This window comes from Corticium candelabrum, chromosome 15 (genome assembly GCF_963422355.1).
Source record: "Corticium candelabrum chromosome 15, ooCorCand1.1, whole genome shotgun sequence".
Lineage (NCBI taxonomy): Eukaryota > Metazoa > Porifera > Homoscleromorpha > Homosclerophorida > Plakinidae > Corticium > Corticium candelabrum.
Window position 1 is genome coordinate 7,902 of NC_085099.1, and position 20,906 is coordinate 28,807.

General features: G+C 48.0%; 1 long non-coding RNA gene across 2 annotated transcripts; it reads right to left on the bottom strand.

The window, feature by feature from the left end:
• Positions 1–292: 292 nt before the first annotated feature.
• On the bottom strand, positions 293–7,927 carry LOC134191259 (uncharacterized). 2 transcript variants are annotated; one of them, XR_009971750.1, is made up of 6 exons: positions 7,847–7,927; positions 7,657–7,779; positions 7,250–7,359; positions 1,125–1,289; positions 666–1,071; positions 293–602 (listed from the first exon to the last, which is right to left on the bottom strand). It is a non-coding gene; the product is annotated as an uncharacterized LOC134191259 (long non-coding RNA). The 2 variants fall into 2 exon arrangements; XR_009971749.1 differs by having other exon boundaries at positions 666–1,289.
• Between the last annotated feature and the right edge of the window lie 12,979 nt (positions 7,928–20,906).

Here is a 20,906-nt window from a genome sequence, read left to right on the forward strand (position 1 = left end):
ACCGTAACCCTATCCCTAATAATTTATTTAATCTATTAAAATATTTAATGTATTATTTAAATAACTAATTAAAAATAATCTTAATCCCAACCCTAACCCCAATCCTAACCCTAACCTTAATTCTAACACTAAACTAATAAGTTATCTAACAAATTATTTACCTAATTAATTTGATCAATACGTAACCCCAACTAAATAGGATATTTAATATATCGCATAATATACTAACTTAATACATTAACCCCAACTATAACACTCACCCTGGCTTCGTTATTAATCCAAAACTCCCCCTTTTATTTAACTAAATTTATTAAATAAATACACTATTTAATTAATAAATAAATATTTATAAATAAATAAAAAATTATTTCTACCCCCAATCTTACTCCACGACACCAAATAACACTCATACACCCCACACCACGCAAACACAACACTCAGGACAGACAACCTGCATGTCACACATAGACACACATACCCATACACGCAGACTCACCGATCAGATGTCGTCTTCACCTCATCGGGAGCTCATCATCACTCGCTCTGTTCGTCCATATCACTTATGCCAGCTGCTCTTTCCAACCACACCGTCACCGTTGCTTCTGAAGCCGAAGAACAAGGGTATTCGATACATGACAACAAACAAGTCACATGACTAATATTACCCGGATACAGACATATATCTCCCGCCGCCGACATACCAAAAGAACTCATTACGTCAAACGGACACAAGAATCCATTGTTCTGAAACCTAGTCAAACCTCCGATCACGTCACGACTTCTCAAAACTTCTTTATATGAACGACAACTGACGAGTGACATTCTCTAGCGTGTTGCAAGGTTAGACATTCTCATCGATGCGTGTCTGGCGCTGATGAAGGTTATAAACCGAAACGCGTACGCCAATAGACCGCACCGCGCTCGCTTATGTGCACGCTGAAACGATACCCGAAGCTGGATATCGTTCCATAACGTTTTGATTAGTGATCACATCTCATATCTGACACATAACCTCTCTGAAAACGCTCAATCGATATTGTCTTGAATTGTCTCTCTAATAACAACTACATTCTAACAGAAAACAACTCTAAACAGACAATGAGTACGTAAACACTGAACAGGACCTCCACACCGGAAGTACCACTTCAACATTTCCGGCTTCAGAATGCATTTCCCAAAAGTGGGGATCAGCAAATGAACATCCTGATTAACATCAACTACTGACCACAACAGCATCCATCAACTCATTCTGACCAACAAACTCCACAAGGGTGGTCAAAAAGACAGACCTACATTGGAAGAATTCTACAATTACAGGTACACACCAAAAACACTTATACAGACTGACATATGTTGGTGCTCACATATACAAAAAACTACTCCCAATACGAAACTACATTGAACAAATGTGTGAGCCAACAAAATCAATACACAACTCAAATTACAACTTAACTTAATTAAACAAGAAATCTGACAATTGATGATTTGAAACAACTACACAAACTAACAAGTTTTAATACATGTCAAGCAACTCGATCCTAAGATCATCCCATCACAGTGTGCAACATCAACAACTCATCTTTTCCCACCAAGGTAAGTACCTGGCCAACATACCTCGACATCCACACTCCACAGCAGACATCCACATACCCATACACCCATATGGGCTTACTTAACATTATTATTAAAACAACTAGCTTGACCCCAACTGAATCAATTATTTATTGAATTATTGCATGAAATAGTAATTGATTAATAAATTAATCAATTGATCATATAATTTTAATCTCTTTTGTTCTCCTGTCTTTCTCTTCTTGGCCACCCACTCAGACCTGATCCATACATGTTTCCAAACAAACCCCCCCCCCCGCCCCCCCTCTCTCTCTCTCTGTCACTCAATTTTCTATCTTTCTCCTTTTCCTTCTGTCCTTTTCCCCTCTTCCCTTCTATCTTCTACACGGACAAAACAAACACACATGAAGAAACTCCTAATCATCCGACACCAAAACATTGATGGTTCCAACGGACACAACCTCTACACTTGACCAGAGAATTGTTGCACCAACAGTGAAGAGATTGTTGACAATTAATGACAAGCCGTACACCCAAGGGAGCACCCCACAAGACTGGAAATGGAGCCCCCACGATCACCAGACCAGGCATGGTCCTGCACGTTCTGGTACGTGAGGTTTAGTTCTGTTGAGCTAAACCCTACCCCATAACCCTAACCCTAACCCTAACCCTAACCCTAACCCTAACCCTAACCCTAACCCTAACCCTAACCCTAACCCTAACCCTAACCCTAACCCTAACCCTAACCCTAACCCTAACCCTAACCCTAACCCTAACCCTAACCCTAACCCTAACCCTAACCCTAACCCTAACCCTAACCCTAACCCTAACCCTAACCCTAACCCTAACCCTAACCCTAACCCTAACCCTACGGCACACCGACTCTTACAGTCGATAAATAATTCTCCCACCCGATAGTCAGACGATAGACCGGCCTCAATAGTTTGACAGACGGCACACCGACTCTTACAGTCGATAAATAATTCTCCAACCCGATAGTCAGACGATAGACCGACCCAATAGCGAGACAGATGGGACACCGACTCTTATGAGTCGATAAATAATTCTCCAACCCGATAGTCAGACGATAGACCGACTCGATAGCCAGACAGACGGGACACCGACTCTGGCAGTCGATAAATAATTCTCCAACCCGATAGTCAGACGATACACCGACTGAATAGTTTGACAGACGTGACACCGACTCTTACAGTCGATAAATAACTCTCCCCACCCGTAAGTCAGACGATAGACCGACTGAATAGTATGACAGACGGAACACCGACTCTCACAGTCGATAAATAATTCTCCCACCCGATAGTCAGACGATAGACCGATTGAGTAGTTTGACAGACGGGACACCGACTCTGGCAGTCGATAAATAATTCTCCAACCCGATAGTCAGACGATAGACCGACTCAATAGCCAGACAGACGGGACACCGACTCTGGCAGTCGATAAATAATTCTCCAACCCGATAGTCAGACGATAGACCGACTGAATAGTTTGACAGAAGGGACACCGACTCTTACAGTCGATAAATAATTTTCCCACCCGATAGTCAGACGATAGACCGACTGAATAGTTTGACAGACGGGACACCGACTCTTACAGTCAATAAATAATTTTCCCACCCGATAGTCAGACGATAGACCGACTGAGTAGTTTGACAGACGGGACACCGACTCTTACAGTCGATAAATAATTCTCCCCACCCCGATAGTCAGACGATGGACCGACTGAATAGCGAGACAGACGGGACACCGACTCTTACAGTCTATAAATAATTCTCCCACCCGACAGTCAGACGATAGACCGACTCAATAGCCAGACAGACGGGACACCGACTCTTACAGTCGATAAATAACTCGCCAACCCGATAGTCAGACGATAGACCGACTGAATAGCGAGACAGACGTGACACCGACTCTTACAGTCGATAAATAATTCTCCCACCCGATAGTCAGACGATACACCGACTGAATAGTATGACAGATGGCACACCGACTCTTACAGTCTATAAATAATTCTCCCACCCGATAGTCAGACGATAGACCGAATGAATAGCGAGACAGACGGGACATCGACTCTGGCAGTCGACAAATAACTCTCCCCACCCGATAGTCAGACGATACACCGACTGAGTAGTACGACAGACGGGACACCGACTCTGGCAGTCGATAAATAATTCTCCAACCCGATAGTCAGACGATAGACCGAGTGAATAGCGAGACAGACGGGACACCGACTCGTATAAGTCGATAAATAATTCTTTAACCCGATAGTCAGACGATAGACCGACTCAATAGTATGACAGACGGGACACCGACTCTTACAGTCGATAAATAATTCTCCAACCCGATAGTCAGACGATACACCGACTGAATAGCGAGACAGACGGGACACCGACTCGTATAAGTCGATAAATAATTCTCCAACCCGATAGTCAGACGATACACCGACTGAATAGTATGACAGATGGTACACCGACTCTTACAGTCTATAAATAATTCTCCCACCCGACAGTCAGACGATACACCGACTGAATAGTATGACAGACGGGACACCGACTCTTACAGTCGATAAATAACTCTCCCACCCGATAGTCAGACGATGGACCGACTGAATAGCGAGACAGACGGGACACCGACTCTTACAGTCTATAAATAATTCTCCCACCCGACAGTCAGACGATACACCGACTGAATAGTATGACAGACGGGACACCGACTCTTACAGTCGATAAATAACTCTCCCACCCGATAGTCAGACGATGGACCGACTGAATAGCGAGACAGACGGGACACCGACTCTTACAGTCTATAAATAATTCTCCCACCCGACAGTCGGACGATAGACCGAGTGAATAGCGAGACAGACGGGACACCGACTCTTACAGTCGATAAATAATTCTCCCACCCGATAGTCAGACGATAGACCGAATCAATAGTTTGACAGACGGCACACCGACTCTTACAGTCGATAAATAATTCTCCAACCCGATAGTCAGACGATACACCGACTCAATAGCCAGACAGACGGGACACCGACTCTTACAGTCGATAAATAATTCTCCCACCCGATTGTCAGTCGATAGACCGACTGAATAGTCTTCTCCAACCCGATAGTCAGACGATAGACCGAATCAATAGTTTGACAGACGGCACACCGACTCGTACAGTCGATAAATAATTCTCCAACCCGTTAGTCAGACGATACACCGACTCAATGGCCAGACAGACGGGACACCGACTCTTACAGTCGATAAATAATTCTCCCACCCGATTGTCAGTCGATAGACCGACTGAATAGCTTTCTCCAACCCGATAGTCAGACGATAGACCGACTCAATAGTATGACAGACGGGACACCGACTCTTACAGTCGATAAATAATTCTCCCACCCGATTGTCAGTCGATAGACCGACTGAACAGCTTTCTCCAACCCGATAGTCAGACGATAGACCGACTGAGTAGTATGACAGACGGGACACCGACTCTTACAGTCGATAAATAATTCTCCAACCCGATAGTCAGACGATACACCGACTCAATAGCCAGACAGACGGGACACCGACTCTGGCAGTCGATAAATAATTCTCCCACTCGATTGTCAGCCGATAGACCGACTGAATAGTTTTCTTCACACGCTAGTCAGACGATAGACCGACTGAATAGGGAGACAGACGGTACACCGACTCTTAGAGTCGATAAATAATTCTCCCACCCGTCAGTCAGACGATAGACCGAATCAATAGTTCGACAGACGGGACACCGACTCTTACAGTCGATAAATATTTCTCCCACCCGATAGTCAGACGATAGACCGACTCAATAGCTGGACAGACGGGACACCGACTCTGCTAGTCGATAAATAATTCTCCCACACGATAGTCAGACGATAGACCGACTCAATAGCCAGACAGACGGGACACCGACTCTGACAGTCGATAAACAATTCTCCCCACCCGACAGTCAGACGATAGACCGACTCAACAGCCAGACAGACGGGACACCGACTCTGGCAGTCGATAAATAATCCTCCGACCCGATAGTCAGACGATAGACCGACTGAACAGTTGGACAGACGGGACACCGACTCTTACAGTCGATAAATAAATAATTCTCCCACTCGATCGTTAGACGATAGACCGAATGAATAGTGAGACAGACGCTACACCGACTCTGCTAGTCGATAAATAATTCTCCCACCCGATTGTCAGTCGATAGACCGACTGAATAGTTTTCTTCACACGCTAGTCAGACGATAGACCGACTGAACAGTACGACAGACGGTACACCGACTCTTACAGTCGATAAATAATTCTCCCACCCGATTGTCAGTCGATAGACCTTCACCGTAAGATCGCCTAAACAGTCACTCCCACAACGGCGAATACATAGCCTAACCCTTCGTAACCCTAAACCTAAAATCGTCGAGAACCCGCACCGACCCCACGCTTTACCTTCACCGTTAGATCGCCTACATAGTCACTCCCACAACAACGAATACATGGCCTAATTCTTCGTAACCCTGAACCTAAAATCGCCGAGTACCCGCACCGACCCCACTCTTCACCTTCACCGTTAGATCGCCGAGTAGCCACTCCCACCCCAACGAATACATGGCCTAACCCTCCCTAACCCTGAACCTAAAATCGCCGAGAACCCGCACCGACCCCACTCTTTACCTTCACCGTTAGATCGCCTAAATAGTCACTCCCACAACAACGAATACATGGCCTAACCCTTCGTTACCCTGAACCTAAAATCGCCGAGAACCCGCACTGACCGTAGAGTACCCGACATCGGGATGCCTTCCGTGGAGATAGGTAACGACTACACCCGACCACGCGACAAGGGGGAAGCCCACGAGACCTGTATCGACAGAACTCGCCTCGGCCTCCCGCCGTCGGCTGCGCCCGCTTACTCTAACAACCCGACACTATAAGACACTGATTACGAATGTTGATTTAACATAGAGATGACTTAATAAACCCACATACTGGCGTGTGCACACGCACACGCACACACACACACACCGACACAAAAAACCAGACAGACACGACAACACATTGTAAAAAACACGATGTACGACACGACCCACAGAGAGTCCGTTACACCAAAGAAGCAACGATCTGGAACCGAGAAAGGCAGCGGGACGGTCTGACGCGATACCGGCGCAGACTCCGCAGTCCTCAGATAACGTACGGATCGACCACAGTCCGATCGACACGTACCGACACGACACGGCCTTGTGAGCCAGACACACGGGAACCACAATATGTGACGTTATTCTCAACGGAAGCAGACAGAGTGAATCTACCGTCGGGCGCCATACTAAAAGGATTGGAATCGAGGTCTCCCACGCTCACGCGACTTGTGTCATCTCGAAGGCATTCTGGTCGTATCGCGTGCAAATCCACTGGTGGGGAAGGGGTCGGCCCGGCTGGGGAAACCCTAACGGCCTAACCCTAACTCTGACTCTAACCCAATTCGACCTCTTTTCCCGTGCCCGTCGGTCGAGATTCAAAAACAAAATTCCGTTCCGGCTCCGAACGGAGAGGCCGTCGCCGCCACGAGAAACGAGTGCGACACGGTCTTTTTAAGACTCTCTGCGAGGCACAAATGTTGCACCAAACTCGCTAACCGACACACGACACAGACGATTCTCTCACCGAACACAACGGAAATAACACTCTCTCTATAAATGCTCCAACTCTTCCACGTCACGCCGCCGAGACGAGCAGCGGTCTTTCCAAGACATTCATCTCGATGATAGGCAAACCTACATTGAAATATCATAAAATACACACAGGCACTCTAATTTAATTAAGTCTATATAATTTTATTTAATTCCACCAAAATTTAGACCAAAATGTAGATTAAAATCTAGACTAAATGGTCGACATCTCTTAAATTAGAACGAAATGTTTGGCACTTAATACAAAAAATACTCCCAATACTATTTACAAAACACACACCACACACACACACACACACACACACACACACACACACACACACACACACACACACACACACACACACACACACACACACACACACACACACACACACATACCATGCAACCCACTGGATAGCCAACAGCAGCACTCCGCCCACCCAACGTCTCCGATCGCCAGACCGCCCGTCATTCCGTGCGTCGACATTGTACACCTCTCGAGGTAAAATAAATCACACCAACCTAAGCAACGCCGGTAACACGGACAAATCACATGTCTAACTAAAACATTGCTCTTGTTGAAGCTCACCTTACAGGTTGCTACGGGCGGATGCACTCGACTCGTTTCGTGGGTCGTCTGCGGTCCTCGTGGCTCGGTCGTTCGTCGACGGATGGAGTGGTAGGGCTACGGCCTACGCCGGTCTCCGTTTGGGATGGAGTGGTAGGGCTACGGCCTATGCCGGTCTCCGTGACGTCGACACGATCCGGGTTCTGATGCCGCGTGACCACGTGCGGTCGACGTCATCGGTCAGTCCGACATCTCTAGACGACAGCGTTCACTCGTCAAAAGCGACACGGTCGACGTCCTTGCGCTGATGAAGGTATCTCATACCGAAACGCGTCCGCATATCGGGGCGCGACCGTTGTTCTAGTCAATCGACTATTGCTGTCTCGTCTCCGGACCGACATCTCAGCGATGTCGTCCGTTTCGTTCTTTTCTCTCCCTCTCGTTCGACGACGACGTCGCACGGAGACGTTCCTACGAGATATCCGGCTCCAGCGTCACAAGCTGCCACGTGGAAGAATCGTCTCTCGATCTTCCGTACTCGACGAGGTCGCTCGGCAACGGCGACTTCGGCACACTAGTAACACGCTACGGTGGAACACGCGACAACGTACGACGAACGGCAGCCCTCGTCGGGAGCCGACCACGTCTGACGACGACGGATGACGAGGACACGCGGTCGACGACGGCATCGTGAGAGGAGACGAGACCGGACAGGAACGCGACCGACATCGACACCTTCGCCGCCGCCAGGACGGAGACGAGAAGAAACGCTCTCGGAGACCGACGCGCGAGTGAGTCGAAAGACACATCGAAACGAACTCGAGCCTTAGAGCTATCTAGCCGTACATGACGAAGACGTTCTCGAATCGTTAGCCATTCGAACCCATCCGATTAATCAGATATAAAAAATCACAACACACCATGGTGTTGAAAATTGAAAAATTTCACACGTACCGGTTTGTTCTGCAAACGAGAATATACACTACACGGTGTAGCTAATTAGTTCTCCGTATGTCCCCATGCATCGGAGGCAGATCCGGCCGTCGAGCTACCGTCGACACCCGAGCTATACAGCCGCAGTACTGCATCTATCGAAATACATAGCAAAAATAAAAACATAATCGAACACAACAATGATTATCCGACACTTACGGGAGTTACGTTTGTCCGCCCGGAAAAGATACACTACACTCCACAGCTCTGTCCGAGAGACCGACTCGAGAAACCTCGTAATCCACAGCTCTGTCTGAGAGACCGATTCGATAAACCTCGTAATCCACGGCCACTTGTGGACTCGCCCTCCCATCCACCACACCTGCCCATTTTATATCGACAAGGTGAGCACTATGCACACAACAGTATACCACATACTAAATTAATAAATTAACAATTTAATAATTGGACAACTAGACTATGCTGTCGATTCTCCTTCGATCCCCAAACCGCTATAACAGAGCTCACCTCGGCCTTCCGCCGTCAGCTGCGCTAATATATATTTTATTTTAACAACCCGACACACTGCCGGCTTTTCTGGTTTTTCTGCTCAATTCCTAAACCGATAAAATAGTCAGACAGACCGGACACCGACTCTAGGAGTCGATAAATAATTTTTTCTACTCTGTAGTCGGATGATAAATTCGACATATTGTGAAATCTTCGCTTCAATTTCTAAACCGATAGATTAGTCGGACAGATGTGACACCGACCCTGCTAGTCGATAAACAATTCTCCCACCCGATGGTCAGACGATAGACCGGCCTCAATAGTTTGACAGACGGCACACCGACTCTTACAGTCGATAAATAATTCTCCAACCCGATAGTCAGACGATAGACCGACCCAATAGCGAGACAAATGGGACACCGACTCTTATGAGTCGATAAATAATTCTCCAACCCGATAGTCAGACGATAGACCGACTCGATAGCCAGACAGACGGGACACCGACTCTGGCAGTCGATAAATAATTCTCCAACCCGATAGTCAGACGATACACCGACTGAATAGTTTGACAGACGTGACACCGACTCTTACAGTCGATAAATAACTCTCCCCACCCGTAAGTCAGACGATAGACCGACTGAATAGTATGACAGACGGAACACCGACTCTCACAGTCGATAAATAATTCTCCCACCCGATAGTCAGACGATAGACCGATTGAGTAGTTTGACAGACGGGACACCGACTCTGGCAGTCGATAAATAATTATCCAACCCGATAGTCAGACGATAGACCGACTCAATAGCCAGACAGACGGGACACCGACTCTGGCAGTCGATAAATAATTCTCCAACCCGATAGTCAGACGATAGACCGACTGAATAGTTTGACAGAAGGGACACCGACTCTTACAGTCGATAAATAATTTTCCCACCCGATAGTCAGACGATAGACCGACTGAATAGTTTGACAGACGGGACACCGACTCTTACAGTCGATAAATAATTTTCCCACCCGATAGTCAGACGATAGACCGACTGAGTAGTTTGACAGACGGGACACCGACTCTTACAGTCGATAAATAATTCTCCCACCCGATAGTCAGACGATAGACCGAGTGAATAGCGAGACAGACGGGACATCGACTCTGGCAGTCGACAAATAACTCTCCCCACCCGATAGTCAGACGATACACCGACTGAATAGTACGACAGACGGGACACCGACTCTTACAGTCGATAAATAATTCTCCCACCCGACAGTCAGACGATAGACCGACTCAATAGCCAGACAGACGGGACACCGACTCTTACAGTCGATAAATAATTCTCCCACCCGACAGTCAGACGATAGACCGACTGAATAGTATGACAGACGGGACACCGACTCTTACAGTCGATAAATAACTCTCCCACCCGATAGCGAGACAGACGGGACACCGACTCTTACAGTCGATAAATAATTCTCTCACCCGATAGTCAGACGATAGACAGAATGAATAGCGAGACAGACGGGACATCGACTCTGGCAGTCGACAAATAACTCTCCCCACCCGATAGTCAGACGATACACCGACTGAATAGTACGACAGACGGGACACCGACTCTGGCAGTCGATAAATAATTCTCCAACCCGATAGTCAGACGATAGACCGAGTGAATAGCGAGACAGACGGGACACCGACTCGTATAAGTCGATAAATAATTCTCCAACCCGATAGTCAGACGATAGACCGACTCAATAGTATGACAGACGGGACACCGACTCTTACAGTCGATAAATAATTCTCCAACCCGATAGTCAGACGATAGACCGACTGAATAGCGAGACAGACGGGACACCGACTCGTATAAGTCGATAAATAATTCTCCAACCCGATAGTCAGACGATACACCGACTGAATAGTATGACAGATGGTACACCGACTCTTACAGTCTATAAATAATTCTCCCACCCGACAGTCAGACGATACACCGACTGAATAGTATGACAGACGGGACACCGACTCTTACAGTCGATAAATAACTCTCCCACCCGACAGTCAGACGATAGACCGACTCAATAGCCAGACAGACGGGACACTGACTCTTACAGTCGATAAATAATTCTCCCACCCAATAGTCAGACGATAGACCGACTCAATAGCTGTACAGACGGGACACCGACTCTCACAGTCGATAAATAATTCTCCCACCCGATAGTCAGACGATAGACCGAGTGAATAGCGAGACAGACGGCACATCGACTCTGGCAGTCGACAAATAACTCTCCCCACCCGATAGTCAGACGATACACCGACTGAATTGTACGACAGACGGGACACCGACTCTGGCAGTCGATAAATAATTCTCCGACCCGATAGTCAGACGATAGACCGAGTGAATAGCGAGACAGACGGTACACCGACTCTTACAGTCGATAAATAATTCTCCCACCCGATAGTCAGACGACAGACCGAATCAATAGTTTGACAGACGGCACACCGACTCTTACAGTCGATAAATAATTCTCCAACCCGATAGTCAGACGATACACCGACTCAATAGCCAGACAGACGGGACACCGACTCTTACAGTCGATAAATAATTCTCCCACCCGATTGTCAGTCGATAGACCGACTGAATAGTCTTCTCCAACCCGATAGTCAGACGATAGACCGAATCAATAGTTTGACAGACGGCACACCGACTCGTACAGTCGATAAATAATTCTCCAACCCGTTAGTCAGACGATACACCGACTCAATGGCCGTACAGACGGGACACCGACTCTTACAGTCGATAAATAATTCTCCCACTCGATTGTCAGTCGATAGACCGACTGAATAGCTTTCTCCAACCCGATAGTCAGACGATAGACCGACTCAATAGTATGACAGACGGGACACCGACTCTTACAGTCGATAAATAATTCTCCCACCCGATTGTCAGTCGATAGACCGACTGAACAGCTTTCTCCAACCCGTCAGTCAGACGATAGACCGAATCAATAGTTCGACAGACGGGACACCGACTCTTACAGTCGATAAATAATTCTCCCACCCGATAGTCAGACGATAGACCGACTCAATAGCTGGACAGACGGGACACCGACCCTGCTAGTCGATAAATAATTCTCCCACACGATAGTCAGACGATAGGCCGACTCAATAGCCAGAGAGACGGGACACCGACTCTGACAGTCGATAAACAATTCTCCCCACCCGACAGTCAGACGATAGACCGACTCAACAGCCAGACAGACGGGACACCGACTCTTACAGTCGATAAATAATCCTCCGACCCGATAGTCAGACGATAGACCGACTGAACAGTTGGACAGACGGGACACCGACTCTTACAGTCGATAAATAAATAATTCTCCCACTCGATCGTTAGACGATAAACCGAATGAATGGTGAGACAGACGCTACACCGACTCTGCTAGTCGATAAATAATTCTCCCACCCGATTGTCAGTCGATAGACCGACTGAATAGTTTTCTTCACACGCTAGTCAGACGATAGACCGACTGAACAGTACGACAGACGGTACACCGACTCTTACAGTCGATAAATAATTCTCCCACCCGATTGTCAGTCGATAGACCTTCACCGTAAGATCGCCTAAACAGTCACTCCCACAACGGCGAATACATAGCCTAACCCTTCGTAACCCTAAACCTAAAATCGTCGAGAACCCGCACCGACCCCACGCTTTACCTTCACCGTTAGATCGCCTACATAGTCACTCCCACAACAACGAATACATGGCCTAATTCTTCGTAACCCTGAACCTAAAATCGCCGAGTACCCGCACCGACCCCACTCTTCACCTTCACCGTTAGATCGCCGAGTAGCCACTCCCACCCCAACGAATACATGGCCTAACCCTCCCTAACCCTGAACCTAAAATCGCCGAGAACCCGCACCGACCCCACTCTTTACCTTCACCGTTAGATCGCCTAAATAGTCACTCCCACAACAACGAATACATGGCCTAACCCTTCGTTACCCTGAACCTAAAATCGCCGAGAACCCGCACTGACCGTAGAGTACCCGACATCGGGATGCCTTCCGTGGAGATAGGTAACGACTACACCCGACCACGCGACAAGGGGGAAGCCCACGAGACCTGTATCGACAGAACTCGCCTCGGCCTCCCGCCGTCGGCTGCGCCCGCTTACTCTAACAACCCGACACTATAAGACACTGATTACGAATGTTGATTTAACATAGAGATGACTTAATAAACCCACATACTGGCGTGTGCACACGCACACGCACACACACACACACACACCGACACAAAAAACCAGACAGACACGACAACACATTGTAAAAAACACGATGTACGACACGACCCACAGAGAGTCCGTTACACCAAAGAAGCAACGATCTGGAACCGAGAAAGGCAGCGGGACGGTCTGACGCGATACCGGCGCAGACTCCGCAGTCCTCAGATAACGTACGGATCGACCACAGTCCGATCGACACGTACCGACACGACACGGCCTTGTGAGCCAGACACACGGGAACCACAATATGTGACGTTATTCTCAACGGAAGCAGACAGAGTGAATCTACCGTCGGGCGCCATACTAAAAGGATTGGAATCGAGGTCTCCCACGCTCACGCGACTTGTGTCATCTCGAAGGCATTCTGGTCGTATCGCGTGCAAATCCACTGGTGGGGAAGGGGTCGGCCCGGCTGGGGAAACCCTAACGGCCTAACCCTAACTCTGACTCTAACCCTAACCCTAACCCACAACAACGAATACATAGCCTAACCCTTCGTAACCCTGAACCTAAAATCGCCGAGAACCCGCACCGACCCCACCCTTTACCTTTACCGTAAGATAGCCTAATTAGTCACTCCCACAACAACGAATACATAGCCTAACCCTTCGTGGCCCTAAACCTGGAATCGCCGAGAACCCGCACTGACCGCAGAGCACCCGACATTAGGATGCTTTCCATGGAGATAGGTAACGACTACACCCAACCACGCGATAAGGGAGAAACCCACGAGACCTGTATCGACGTAGCGCGCCTCGGCCTCCCGCCGTCGGCCGCGCCCGCTTACTCTCACAACCCGACACTCTAGGACACTAACTACGAATGTTGATTTAACATAGAGATGATTTAATAAACTCACACACACACACACACACACACACACAAACACACACACACCGACACATAAAACCAAGATAAAACCAAGATTGACACGACAACACAATGTAAAACACGATATACGACACGACCCACAGAGAGTCCGTTACACCAAAGAAGCAACGATCTGAAACCGAGAAAGGCAGCGGGACGGTCTGACGCGATACCGGCGCAGACTCCGGTGTTCCTCAGATAACGTACGGATCGACCACAGTCCGATCGATAAGTACCGACACGACATGGCCTCGTGAGCCAGACGCACGGGAACCACAATATGTGACGTCATTCTCAACTGAAGCAGACATAGTGAATCTACCGTCGGGCGCCACACTAAAAGGATTGGAATCGAGGTCTCCCACGCTCACGCGACTTGTGTCATCTCGAAGGCATTCTGGTCGTATCGCGTGCAAATCTACTGGTGGGGAAAGGGTCGGCCCGGCTGGGGAAACCCTAACGGCCTAACCCTAACTCTGACTCTAACCCTAACTAAAGCTAAATATTTGACGTCGAAGTCACGTGATCGAAAATAGGTTTTTGATGTCACAGAGTGCGGCATTATAAAAATGCGATGTCTGGAGATATCTACAACGTAGACAGCTGAATGTAGGCTCATTTAAAAAAAAATATATAAGAGCGATTTTTCTGAATTATAGTTTATTGAGCGAAAGCAAAGCTCCATTTCAAGAAAACGGCTTACTTAGAGACGTTTACTTAATAGAGGCGGAGTTAAAAGACGGATAAAAAAAGCACGTGATTTTACGTAACTGACACGTACTGACACGTTGACAAGTAAACGAGCGTCATAACAGAGTTGGTGTTGACACGTAAACAAGCGTCATAAAATAGTCGGTACTGAAAAATTAAGCACAGCTACAAGCTGTTACGCGCATTTACGCTCACTTACGAGCAGTTATGCGCAGTTACTTGTAGTTAGGCGCGTAGTTACGCCCAGACGGGCGCACGGTTACTCCCAGACGGGCACGCGGTTACTCTTAGACGGGAGCGCAGTTAGGTGCACATTTACGCCCAGATTGGCGAGCATTTAAGCGCAGTTACGAGTAGTTACGCTCAGTTACGCGCAAATACGAGCAATTATGGTAACTTTTGCGTGCAGTTACGAGCAGTTGTGGGCTAAGTATCCCCAGATTAGCGCGCTGTTTGGTGCACAGTAATACTCATATGGAAGCGCAGCTTTTCAAAGTTACGCGATTTAAAAGTTAAGTCACGCAGAGACGGGCGCGAAGTTCGGTGCTCATTTTAGCCTAGATTGGCGCGCATTTAAACGCACTTAAGCGCATTTACGTTTATTTGAGCGCGCACTTAGACTTAAATGGGAGCACAGTTACGCGCAGTTACGCGCAATTACGCGAAGTTGAGAGCTCGGTAACGCTTTGAGTGGCGCGTAGTTTGGTGAGCACTTACACTCAGAAGGGCGCGCAGTTACGCGCAGTAACTACAAACAGTTACGCGCAGTTGAGCGCGCGGTACTGCTCAAACGAGCGCGCAGTTTGGTGCGCATTTAAACGCAGTTACGCGCACTTGCGCATAGTAACGCGCAGTTACGCGCAGTTACGCGAAGTTACTCGCATTTACGCAGTACGTCGCGCAATAACACCCAGATGATTGCACAATTCTGTGCGCATTTAAACGCAGTCACGCGCTGTTGGTTGCGCAGTTGGCCGCGCTGTTACGCCAAGATGTGCGCGCACGTTGGCAAGCAGTTACGCTAAGATTGGCGCTCAATTATGCGCAGTTACCCGTTGTTGGGCTCGCAGTTACTCGCAGATACCGGTAGTTACGCGCAGTTACGCCCAAATGTGCACGCAGGTGGGCGCGCGGTAATGCCCAGATGGGCGCAAAGTTTTGTGCTTGTTTACGCCTAGATTGGCGCGCATTTAGTCGCAGTTACGCGCAGTTTTCAGCGCAGTTACTCTTAAATGTGAGCACAGTTATGCGCATGCAGTTACGCACAGCTACGCGCAGTTAAACGCACAGTAACGCCCAGATTGGCGTATTTTTTCGATGCGCATTTATGCTCAGATTGTGGCGCAGTTACGCGCAGTTGCAATCATTTGGGCGCGCAGCTACGCCCATATGTGCACACGGTTGAGTGTACAATTACGAGCTGTTGGGCGCGCCGTAACGTCCAAATGGGCATGCAGTTCGGTGCGCATTTGCGTTCACATTGGAGCGCAGTTACTTGCATTTCGGCGGAGTTAGGCGCAGTTACAATCATTTACTTGCAGTTGAGCGCGCGGTTAAGTTTAGATGTGAGTACAGTTGTACCCGCAGTTGGACGTGCAGTTACACTCAGCTGGGTGCGCCTTTACGCGCAGTTACGCGCAGTTACGCCGAGATGTGCGTGCAGTTGAGCGAGTAGTGACAAGCAATTGGGTGTTCACTAACTGCCAGAAGAGCGCACAGTTCTGTGCGCAGTTGCAATCAGATATGCGCACAGAAACGCTCAGACGGACGCGCAGTATAGTGCGCATTTACGCCCAGATTGGCGCGCAGTTACTCCCAAGTACGAGCAGTTAACCGCAGTTACGCTCAGTTACCAGTAGTTACGCGCAGTTGGTCTCGCGGTAGTGCCATGATGTGCGCATAGTTACGCGCGCAGTTACTAACAGTTAGACGAGCAGTAACTCAGATTATTGCACAGTTTGGTGCGTAATTACGCTCAGATGAACGCGCAGTTATGTGCAGTTACGCGCAGTTTGTGGCGCAAAAACCCCCAGACCGGCGCTCAGTTTACTGCGCATTTACGGTATGATTGGCGCGCAGTTAACTGTAGCTACGAGCAGTTACGCACAGTTAAGCGCGCGGTAATGCCCAGACGGGCGGTCAGTTCGTTTCGCATTTACGCTCAGATTGGCGCGCACTTTCGCGCAGTTACGCTCAGTAGAGCGGGCATTTACGTACAGTTATGCGTAGTATTGAGCACAGTAACGCCAGAATGTGCGCGCAGTTACGCCCAGATAGACGAGAAGTTACTTGCAGATACGCGCAGTTACGCGCAGTTGGGCGCTTAGGAACGCCAAGATTGACGCGTAGTTTGGTGAGCAGTTACGCCCAAATGTGCACGCAGTTGAGCGCGCAGTTGTGCACGCAGTTGGGAGCGCATTTACGCGTGGTTACGTGCAGTTACTCGCAGTTACGCTCGGATGGGCGCGCAGTTGCGCGTAGATTGGCGCGCAGTAACGCCCAGATGGGAGCGCAGTTTGGTGCGCAGTTACGCCCAGGTGGGCGCGCAGTTATGCAAAGGTACCCGCATTTACGTGTTGTTGGAAGCGTTGTTACGCTCAGTTACTCGCAGTTACTCGCTGTTACGCGCAGTTACGCGCAGTTACGCGCGGTTACGCGCAGTTACGCGAGGTTACGCGCAGTTACGCGTGGTTACGCGCAGTTGGGCGCGCAGTTACGCCCGGATGTGCTCGCAGTTGGGAGCGCAGTTTCGATTACATGGACGCGCAGTTACGCGTAGATGGGCGGGCAGTAACGCCCAGGTGGGCGCGCAGTTTCGCTTAAGTGGGCGCGCAGTTACGCAAAGTTTCGCGCAGTTACGCAAAGTTTCGCGCAGTTACGTGCAGTTGGGCGCGCAGTTACGCTCATGTGAGTGCGGAGTTACAGTGCGGGACAGCATAAATCCCTCCAAATGTAGCGCACGTTAGAAAATTTGCCCTGCGTATTTATTGACGTTCTTACCTATGCACGTGATCGCCGTGAGAAGCCCTACAGAATGACGTCGGTTTTGAGCACGAGGTTTGCAAGATAACAAATTTAGAATAGCGAGTGTTGATTGGCTGTTTAACAGCTGTGGCTGCATTGCGATTGGTTGATGGCACATTATTGCCATTGATACCTTATTTTCTTAGTCCTTTCATTGCCATCATCATGGACGCCATGCGTTGGAGTAAGAGAAAGAAACAACTAGAAAGGGTTGAAACTATGAATGAAAAAAGGCTGAAGCTTAGACCATCTGAAGAGGAGGGGCTTTTTCGGAACCAACATGTACGACAGAGGCAGACGCTGAAACACTAGACGGAAACAGTGATTCGGTGCAGTTTTTTAGCGATGATGATGTTTGTAGTTGTCTGGATGAGTGGGTAAGAGCTTTGGGAATCGTAGATCTAAAGATGCTGTCGTTGTTGCTTTTCAAGTTTTACCGTAGGGAGACATCGCAGACCGTCAAAAGGGACGCAGATGTTGTGTCGCAGATAGTACACAAAAATGAGGGCACCATCAGAGATTGGCGGAACAACTTTAGACGCAACTGCGGTGAGTTTCTAGATGACAGAGGTCACTATCAGCGGAGCAGCATCATGCATGACGAAGAGTATCGACGGAAAGCAAGTAGGTGGGCTCGACAGCACGGCTGCACCAAGGGAAAGCCCAATATGACCGCCTCTGACTTCTGCTGCTACATTAACACCGACCTTCTACCCAACACCTCCCATAGTCCAGGTTTTTCGCCGAGAATTAGTGTGAAAACAGCATGCAGGTTTTTGTGTGACTTAGGTTTTCAGCGAGTGGATTCGAGCAAGAAGGGCGTGTACATTGACGGTTACGAAAGGCAAGATGTGATAGAAGAACGTACTAGATATTTAGACCGTGTGCATGCAATAGAATCTAACCATCTTCCCCTTCCCAGTCCATCTGATGTTTTGCAGGAACACGAGTCCGGTCATATGAAGGACCAATCAGCCACTAAATGGTTAGTTACGATCTTTCGTGATGAATCAACTTTTCAGTCTAACGAGGACCAGCGTTACATGTGGTGCCAGCCAGACCAGACTGCAATCAAGCCAAAATCAAGGGGTTCAGGTAGGATGGTAAGCGACTTCATCGACGAATATAGTGGTTATCTAAGACTGAGTCCCTCAGAGGTGGAAGCAGCTAGAGTTATTAATCCAGAAATCACTAATGAGGCTAGGCAGATTATAGAATACGGAGAGAACAGGGATGGATACTGGACGGGTGACAAGTTTATGTCTCAAGTAAAACGTGCTGTTCTATTGCAGAGATCAAATATCCTAGTCAGAGTTATGCTTTGTTGTGGATATTTTATCACAGTTGTAATCATACTGCAAAATCACATGATGCACTGGTTGCTAGTCGCATGAACGTGGAATTAGGAGAAAAACAACCACCTATGAGGAACACCGTGTATCAGGGAAAAGAACAGAAACTTGTCACTGGGGAGGGGAGGGAGTTTCGAAGGGTCTAAGAATGGTCTTAACAGAGCGTGGCATTAATGTTAGTAATATGTGTAGAGATCAGATGGTGTCTGTCTTGTCTGAGCATGATGATTTTGCAAATGAAAAATCTTGTGTAGAGTTATATTTAGAATCTAGATTTCATTATTGTTTGTTCATCCCTAAGCATCATTGTGAACTTAATCCTATAGAGAGAGTGTGGGGGCATGCGATAAAGTATACTAGGGCATATTGTAATTATTCAATTACTGGCTTACGTAAAACTATGACACCTGCTCTAGAGACTGTTGATGTGGATTTAATCAGGAAATTTTTTAGAAAAGCTAGGGATTATGTTCGAGCATACAGAGAAGGCAAGAAGACTGGAAAGGAAGTGGAGGATGCTGTGAAGTTGTACAAGAGTCATCGAAGGGTCAAGGAGAACAAATAGCTAGCGTTTCTATTGAACTTAAGTGTTTAGACATGTTAGAATAATGTTTCAGTCGCGTCTTGTATTATATAAACTAGATCACGTGACCAATTGTATATTTTTATTATCATGCCTATCTTTGAGTGTCATTCACACTGCATCTAGAGAAAAATTAAAAAATGTGCTTCTGTGGATATTTAACCCTGTGTGTCTAATAGCGTTTGGTACACTTCTGAATTCGAATAGCGCGTGCATGGAAAACGATAGGGCGCGAAGTGAGACCCTTAGTGGGGCCCTTCTTGCGGTTAAACTCAGAATTAATAAACAATCTCGAAAATCCATTTCTGCAGTTTAGTTGCACATCATGGTGACAATCTTTCATCGAGTTCTCAATCATCTACGGCAATATTCCTATTTTTCGTAGGACAATACGGGAACTTGAGGAGGCGTCTCCATTATTTTCGCCGTGAGAGAACGAAACTCTTTCGTTTATCAAATTAAGCTGGCTCGTTGTAGCAAATAAACTTGTACACCACTGGACCAAATTTGAAATAGGTAGACCAAACCAAATTTAAACTGTGCGCGTTTACGAGGGGATTTATGCTGTCCCGCACTGTACGCGCAGTTACGCACAGTTTGGCGCGCATTAACGCCAGGATTGACGCGCAGTTACGCCCAGATGAGTGCGCAGTTGTTCGCGCAGTTGTCCGCGCAGTTGGGCCCGCAGTTGTCCGCGCAGTAGTCCCCCATTGTTGAGCCCGCAGTTGTCCGCGCAGTTGGGTCCGCAGTTGTCCACGCAGTAGTCCCCCACTGTTGAGCCCGCAGTTGGGCGCGCAGTTGGGCGCGCAGTTGGGCGCGCAGT